The sequence below is a fragment of the Diospyros lotus genome, chromosome 3 (assembly GCF_014633365.1).
Source record: "Diospyros lotus cultivar Yz01 chromosome 3, ASM1463336v1, whole genome shotgun sequence".
Lineage (NCBI taxonomy): Eukaryota > Viridiplantae > Streptophyta > Magnoliopsida > Ericales > Ebenaceae > Diospyros > Diospyros lotus.
The window spans coordinates 31,450,303-31,459,910 of NC_068340.1; positions in this window are offsets into that span (position 1 = coordinate 31,450,303).

The window sequence follows — 9,608 nt, forward strand, 5'->3', positions numbered from 1 at the left end:
TAAAACCCATTTAAACCAAGTTTAATCTTGGATTTCTCCTAAAAAATGGCCCCTGCGTGCACTGTTCTTCTTCTTCCTATCTTATTCTCTGTTCGTTGCTAAATTTCGGGCAAAACTTCGCTGAACTTGGCTTTTAAAAAGAAAAAGAATTGGGCCACCAGAAGCTGCAGTGTGGCAGCCAATTGGTGCCACCGCCCAGCCCCAAAACACTGGGTTTACTGAAAAATCAGTAACTTTTCCTTCCCAGCGTACGCTGCGCCCTAACCTCGAACCCGCAACTGCCTGGCTGGTCCCTCACGCGTGCGACCAGCTGGGCTGGCTGCCTCCTTCATCCACTAAGCATTCTTAATTAAATTTAAGGGATTCTCAACCAACTTTCGAGATTTGCACTAGTGCCCCAACACTTTGGAAAACTTCACTTGCACCCCACATTTAATTACACTAACACCCCGAATTTTCCTAAAACTTCACCTAATTATTTCTTTCATTTCCATAAATATTCCTAATTAATTTAATTAATTACCCTTAATTTCCTATTTTCTCAAAACAACATAAATTATTATTTTTCCTTAACTCTCCAAATAATTTAATATTTCCTTTAAACTCCAAGACAAATAATTATTTTCTTTAAACAATAGATACTTAATAATCACTGAAATAAAAATTAAATCAATATTTCCTTTGAACCCACAAATATTCAATAATCACCACAAATGCAATAATTAATACTTATTAACCATTTTTCAAATAATTTAATTAATTAGCTTTAATTCCTTATTTTCCTCAAAACCACCTAAATAAATACTTTCTCTTAAATTCTCAAATATTCAATAATGTCCTCAAACACCAATTTGAATAATTATTATTTATTTTCAAATTTCGGGATATTACATGTAATGTCTTCTGCAGCATCAACGTGATGACAAGGCTCCAATAAATCAAGCATCAGGCCATGCTATGCCCACATAGGAATTCACACATGCGATATGCTCTAAGTGCACCGGCTCACCGAGAGTACCCAAGTTGTCTCTTAGACCAATCAGGTCATGCGAATGCTCACACATCTCATCACACACAAAGCATATCCCCAAATAAATGCAACTCAATTCCTATGCAACACACACATCATGGTATGCACAACCCAAGGCGGGAATCTAGCAGTACCAGCTCCTTTGGCTCGTCTAGCGCTTATCGTAACAGCCAATTACTGGCGCCCATATGTCCAACCATCAACTGTCACGACCTACAGTCGACAGCTAGTGGCTTTGTACCCTATATCCTTAAGACATTCTCTTAGATGACATTAACTTATCCGCACTACACTTAGCATTTCATAAGCATTCACCATAACTCTTCATGCTACTGACAATACAGACACCGTTGTATTATTCGCGCTCTCATTTCTGCTCATACATGGGAACCCGTCTCCACATTCATAATAAATTATTAACATAACCACATAATCTTGACCATGACCATTTTCTAAGAACCTAGCCCCAATGGGTTCGACATTATTCTCAAGGAAAGCGGATCGATACAAAGCCCCGTGATGAACAAAATAAACGACTCCAAAACATCATTTACTTAACTTATTTAATCACCAATAAACTCATTATTAACATACAAGTTATGGAATGGTTGCCATGCGGATTATCGTTATTAATGCATGGAACCGAATCATGATAAGGGAAGGATTAAGGTATGAAAAATCACGGAGACTTTCACGAGAAATAAAGAACATGAGGAGAGGGTTACGAGCTTGCCTTTTTTGTGCTCCCGTTGTGAAGTAAAATGTTCTACAGAAAATAATGAGATTGCGACTCAAATTAATTAAATCTAATCGCGTAAAATTAATAATTTAAACATGTAACGCTTCTACAAATTTTTACCCACGTACCTAATCACTTTTTATGTCAAAACAATTCCAAAACCCATTTATTTTTTTCCCATATTCTTCATTTCTTTCTTTCATTTTTCTTTCCTTTCTTTTTCCTCCTCCTCTTCTTCTCCTTCTTCTTCCCCGCGCCTTCTTCCCTGCACGCACTAGCGACCACCCGCCGCTGCTTAGCCCCACTAGTTGCCCCCGCCTCTTGCCAGAGGCACCACACTACAAAAAAATCAGCATTTAGCGACGATTTTTTTTGCATTTAAGTAATTTAGCGGCGGTTTTGAAAACCGCCGCTAAGTCAGCCGTCTCGGAGCGTTTAGCGGCAGTTTTTAGTAACCGCTGGAATAATCGCCGCTAATTTTAAATTTTGCGCCGGTTTTAAAAACCCTCGCAAATGTTAATTTAATTTTAATTTTAATTTTTTTTTAATTTAGCGGTGGTTTCTAAAAAACCACTGTGAAACAGAATTTAATTTTTTTATAGATTTAGCGATGATTTTTTGAAAACCGCCGCAAAAAAACATATTTTACTAAATTTTGCGGTGGTTTTATGAAACTGCTACAAAATTTTAAAAAAACTACCGCAAAAATCATATTTTGTGACACTTTCAAAATCGCCGCAAAATACCATCTTTTGCGGCGATTTTTAGAATCGCCGCAAAAAAATTGTCGCAAAAAATCAACTTTTTTGAAGTGCTATCAGCCACCCCTATTGCAGGCTCCCCCATCGACGGCCGCAACCACGCCGCTGCAGCTGCGTCGCCCCACTTCAGCGTCAGCTATGACAGCCGCAACCGCACCAACACGCGGCCGTAGCCGCCTTGCGCTGCAACCAGCTGCCCTCGGCCTTCTCCCAACTCTCTTTCTCAATCTCCTTCTCCTTTCATCGGCCATACTCCGCTCCCAGCTCTCTCTCAATCTCTCGACTCATCTGCTCCCACGAGCTCCCTCTCTCCCTCTTTCTTTCTTCTCTGTTTTAAGAGAAAATGGCCTCCTGTAGCATGCTTGGGGCCCACTCACCTGCATACCTATATATATATACATATTAAATAATTTAATTTAATTTACTCATTTGTTGTTATTATTGTCATTATCCTTATTATTATTATTATTATCATTATTATTATTATTATTATTATTATTATTATTATTTATCTCCCTTAAATCTTCAAATACTCAACATTGATCTCAAATACCATAATTGAATAACTACTATTGTCTCCAAAATTTCGGGATGTTACAAATTATTTATTTTTGATTAATTAATAGTATTGAAAAACCCATGCAAATTTTAGAAGTAAAGAATAGTCTAGCATATTTTTGGAGGAAAAAATGTTTACAAACTATTATACTTTAATATATTATAAAGATAAAGACAAAGATATGTATTATTGTACGAAACATATTGAATTATTAATTCCATGAATCTTTAGGCAAGAAACTGTGTTTATTTGTAAGTAACTCTAAGTTTATTTATACTAATAATTTTTGTACAGATAAATAATGATTGAGTGCCTTTCATAATATTTGAATATGCAAATATATGTTTGGATCTTGTATCCAGATATGTTTTTTTCTTTGTGTCTTGTATCTAGATATGTTTTACTTGTATTTATCTTATATTTGAATATGTTTTATTTTTTTATTTTTGTTTTTGCCTTGTATTCGAGTATGGGCTTCTTTATTTGTCTTGTATTCAAATGCAGGCAGAATATTTCATCACCAATTCAAATACATATTAATTTTAAATTTAATTTTATTAATTTTATTCCGTTACTAATTCAAATAGAAGTTTTATAAATTATTATATTTGTGGCAAAAAGTTTATATGAAAATTTTGCAACTTAACGCTAAAATATTTTGTCAATAATTTTGAATTTAATTCAAATTTTTATAAATTATACATTTAACTATGAAAAATTTCTTTATCAAATTAGATTTTAAAATTAATTTAAATATTTTATGAATTTTACATTTTTGCAACTAAATAATTTGGTCGTTAACAGAAATAAATTTTAATTTAATTATTTTCCTATTTAGCGACAAATTTTATTCCATCACTAAATTATTTTAAATTAAGTTTTGATTTTATTTTCTTTTGGCATTGGAATTATTCTGTTCTTAAAAGATTTTAATTTTATTTTAATTTTTTTTATTTAGAGACAGATATATTTTTTGGTTAAATAATTTTAAATTAAGTTTTAATTTTATTTTTTTAGCGACGAAATGATTTCGTTGCTAAAAGATTTTAATTTTAATTTAATTTTTTTTCTCATTTAGCGATGGATTTATTTCTTCCTAAATAATTTTAAATTAAGTTTTAATTTTATTTTCTTTTAGAGACGAAATTATTCTGTCGCTAAAAGTTTTTAATATTATTTTAAATATTTTTCATTTAGCTACAGGTTTATTCTGTTCCTAAATAATTTTACATTAATTTTTAATTTTATTTTCTTTTAACAAAGAATTTATTCTGTTGCTAAAAGTTTTTAATTTTTTTTCCCATTTAGTGACGAAATTCTTCTATCGCTAAAATATTTTAATTTTAATTTAATTTTTTTATTTATCGACGGATTTATTTCATTTCTAAATAATTTTAGATTAAGTTTTAATTTTATTTTCTTTTAGCAATTGAATTAAATTTAAATTAAGTTTTAATATGTATGCTATTAATTTAAAAAATTAATAAAAATTTCAAATTAAAAGTTATATTTTAAATTTAGAATTACAAAAAATATTTAGTCATGGGCATATCCATTGCTAAATTTTAAAAATATTTAGCGATGGAAAGACTCATCGCTAATTTTTTCATTAAATTAAAAAAATATTAAAAAAAATTAGCGACAGAATATCCATCGCTAGCCTATCGCTAATTAGTGACGAAAAAATTTCATCATTAAATTTTTTTTTCTTATAGTGTATTTTGTTTCCGTATAATTTTGATGACATTTTTACATAAAAGATACAAGAATATTAAGGGTGATATATATATATGAATTTTTTATCCACTAAGTTATTTTTTAATATATAATATGGTTTAATATTTGTAGTTTATATTTTTTTAACAAGCAAAAATGATAATAGGTATCTTAATATGTGAGTACCAGGCAAAACCTAATCCTATAGGAGAGGGCTTAGGTTACAAAGTGAAATATTTAAAATACTTATTGGTATGGTTGGAGGGATAGACTCCTTTATCTAATATCTATAGAGTGGAATAGCATAGCAAAGCCACATACTATGAGCTTTGACCTGCCTTGCCATGGGCTGGTGGATCAAACCTGTAGAGCCTACAAAACAATTAGGGTTCCTTAATCCACAACATTAAAAATTAATAGGGTAGATTTGTTAGGATTTATGATTCAAATTGTATTTTTCATATAATTGATGTGTTGTTTGTATGCATTTTGTTATATATTTAGGTTTCATCTTATGTTCATTTAGATAACATTTAAATGTGTATATGATCTGCTAATTATTTTGTGGGCCATTAGCCATTGGGTTGAGATCTATTTTATGTGCCAAGCCCATTTGTCATGCAGCCCATGCGATTTTTCTTAGCCCAGCCCGGTTGCCCGTTGCTATATAAGGGCAGCTTCATGCCCTAATTGCATCAGATCTTCTATTGCTCTCATTTTGAAACCTTATGTTCGGCGCACTCGAAGTGAGACTCTCTCTCGTAAATCCTTCTCTCGTTCGATTAACTTCGGTTTGTTGGTAAGATCACTCGGTAAGGTTGTATTGCTTTAATCTCTCTTGTTAAATCGCCTGAGGCGTGAGAGATTTGGTGTAACTGATAGATCAGATTCTTAACACGATCTTGAGATCGGAAGAACATATCCTATACTTGTTCTTGTATTTTCTTTTCTGATTTCAGTTTATGTATTTGCAATACGTTTTTGTTCTTGTTGGGATCTTGTAATCCGGTTGTAATCGAAAGCTATTAATGGATTGACTAGAGGCGGAGCCTCTGCCGTAAGTAGGATCTATTGATCCGAACACGTAAAAGCTTTGTATTCTTGTTTTCTTTACTTTTCTCGATTTATGCTTGTTCTTGGTTGGTTTGGATGATTAAAACATGGTTAATACATTAACAAGTGGTATCAGAGCCCTTTGGATTCAAGATCCGGGCCGAATCGTTTTAGATCTAGAAAGGTAAACGCGAAGATTTTTTCGGATCTTCGATTGGATAAGAAATTTCGCGTTTGCCTTAATTTCATAATCATTACTATTTTTCAGTAATTGTGTATGTGTGATTCTGAGTTGCTTAAATTCCTTGTCTCGAGTTATTTAAAGCATGCTCAAATCTGCTTAATTCCTGTATTTTTTTTTCCCTAACTCTTTCTGAAGTTCTTGATTCTGTTTATCATCTAATAAGTCTTTCGTTCTATTTTGGCCTAATATTGTATTGATTTCTTGATTTTGTGTTTAAATCCATAATTGTTTTTCTTTAAAACCAGTGTCTAAAATCTGATTTGTCTAAAGGTTTAGAGCTTGTTTAATAGGACTGCTTATCTTGTTCGATTCTTGATTAACCTGTTTTTAGCCTGCTTATATTTTTTCTATATGGCTCCATCTAAATTGGAAGTGATAAATTTGATGGCCATGGTAATTTTAGCATGTGGCAGAAAAAAATGAAAGCAGTGCTTGTCCAACATCGATGCGTGAAGGCTCTGTTGGAAATAAATGAGGAGAAGGATAAGCAACTCTTCATGACCGCCCAAGAAAGGCATGAGATGGCTTTTTCCTTGATCATCCTCAGCTTAGCAGATAATGTCCTACGCCAGGTAAATGAAGAAGAATCAACTACAAAGGTATGGTTTAAGTTGGAGTCCTTGTATATGACTAAGTCTCTTATTAATAAAATATTTTGAAAGAACAGTTGTTTGGATTTAAAATGAACCCTGCAAAAACCCTAGAGGAAAATCTAGATGAATTTAAAGTAATTACAATAGAATTGGCCAATGTTGATGAAAAAATTTATGATGAGAATCAAGCTATTATTTTGTTAAACTCTTTGCCAAAAGCTTATAAAGATCTTAAAACAACAATTAAATATGGTAGATCTTCTTTGACCTTAGACGATGTGTTGTCAGTTCTTAGATCTAGGGATCTTGAAGTTTGTTGTAGTTTATTTTAAATTAAACTAAAGGAAGAAGTATAGGGAACAAGAGAAGGAGAGGAATATAATCTAAAAGATAGCCTTCTATTAATCTGGAAGAAGAGAACAGAAAAAACTTCCGCACAGAAAGCTGATTGCAGCTAGCCTATTTATAATAGGCAGAGACTCCTACTTTCATGCCACTACTAACAAAATAGCTTAAGACTAGAACTTACAAATTAACTGAATTCAATCAGAAAAACTAATAAGTAGATAAGACTAAAGATTTATTCAACTACCTAACTAGCACAGAATCAGGATTACACATCAACATCCTCCCTTAATCCTGATTCGACAAAGTAGTCATTCCCATCTTCTGCTTCAACTTGATGAAAGCTTCATACTTCAGTGGCTTGGTGAGGATGTCAGCCACTTGATCTTCAGACTTGCAGTACTCCAATTTTATCTCACTTTTGGCAACCTGATCTCTCAAAAAATGATAGCGTATGTCTATATGCTTGCTTCTTCCATGTATAACAGGATTCTTGGCCAGATTAATTGTAGAAACATTATCAATAAAAATCTTCGTAGACTCTCTCTGTGGAATATAAATATGACCCATTAAATAACGCAACCAGATTGCTTGACATGCACTTGATGTTGCCGCTACATACTCTGCTTCACAGGTTGAAAGTGCAACAATTGATTGCTTCTTAGAGGACCATGAGCAAGCTGTATTTCCGAAATTAAAACAGTAACCAGATGTGCTTTTACGGTCATCTAAATCTCCTCCCCAGTCACTGTCTGAGTATCCTACAAGAGTACACTGGTTAGTTGAAGCATAAAACAGACCATGATCATAAGTACCTTTTAGGTACCGCATAATTCTCTTGGCAACTTGCATATGAGATTGTCGAGGAGATTCCATAAACCTACTAATCAAACCAACTCCATAAGAGATATCAGGTCTTGTGCATGTCAAATATCGAAGGCTGCCAACAATTTGCTTAAAATAAGTTGAATCAATAGGAGCCCCGTCATCATTCTTTGATACTTTCGTTCCAACTTCCACAGGGGTTCTCACAGGATTGCATTCAAACATATGAAACTTCTTTAAGAGATCAATAGCATACTTCTTTTGGGAAATAAAAATCCCATCTTCTCTCTGAACTACTTCTATTCCAAGATAATATGACATTAGACCAAGGTCTGTCATTTCAAATTCATCCAACATAGATCTCTTAAATTCTGAAATCATTCTGGGATTATTGCTTGTAAAGACTAAATCATCAACATAAAGACACAGCAATAATATATCACCAGAATTATTAACTTTAACATATAAAGAGTGCTCAGAGGGGCATTTTCCAAAACCTGTTTTACTGAAGAAATAATCAATGCACTTGTTCCATGCTCTCGGTGCTTGTTTCAGGCCATACAAAGCTTTCTTCAGTCTATAAACTTTATCTTCCTTTCCCTTCTTCACAAATCCTGGAGGTTGCTTGACATAGACTTCTTCTTCCAATGGACCATTTAAAAATGCCGACTTCACATCCATTTGGTGAACCTTCCAATGATTCTGTGCAGCCAAAGCAATAATCAATCTAATAGTTTCAATTCGAGCAACAGGAGAGAATACCTCTTGATAGTCATAACCCGGACGTTGCTCATATCCCTTCGCCACCAATCTTGCCTTATGCTTTTCTAACTTGCCATCTGACTTTCTCTTTGTCTTGAAAACCCACTTCACATCAATGGCATTGTGACCTTGTGGAATATCAGTAAGCTCCCATGTGTCATTTCTTTCTATTGCGTTTATTTCTTCAGTCATAGCCTTCACCCACTTGTATTCTCGATTTGCTTCCTCAAAAGTCATTGGTTCACAATCTGCGAACATTGCGAAATGCACAAAATTTCCATCATCATCAATAGCATTGTCAGAAATTACCTCAAAATCACGCAAGGTAATTGATGGCTGCCATTGTCTCCTTGGTCTTTCTGTTTCCAAAGGAGCAGATCTTTCTTGGGCAGAGATTGGTGAAGCCTCAAAATTTCTGATGGGAGCAGCAACTTCAGAGACCTCTTCAAGGTCAGTAATGAGGTGTCTTCTTGAATCATCATGTATTTCTTCATCCCATTTCCAGATCTCATCTTCGGCAAACCTCACATCCCTGCTTAAAATCACCTTCTTTGTTACTGGATTATATAGCTTGTAGCCACCACGCTTGTAGCCAATAAAGATGGTTTTCACCCCTCGATCATCAAGCTTTGTCCTTGTTTGTGCTGGAACATAAGCATAAGCAACTGATCCAAACACCTTTAGGTGTTTTACACTTGGCTTGTAACCACTCCATGCTTCTGCAGGAGTAATATCCTGGACACTCCTTGTTGGAGACCTATTTAATAAATAAACAGAACACGATATAGCTTCTGCCCAAAAAGAATTAGGCATACCTTTGGCCTTTAACATGCTCCTTGTCATATTCATTATCGTTCTGTTCTTTCGTTCGGCAACTCCATTGTGCTGTGGAGTGTAAGGAAATGTGACTTCATGCTTGATTCCCTGTTCTTCACAAAACTTGTTAAATTCAGCAGATACATATTCACCCCCACCATCAGT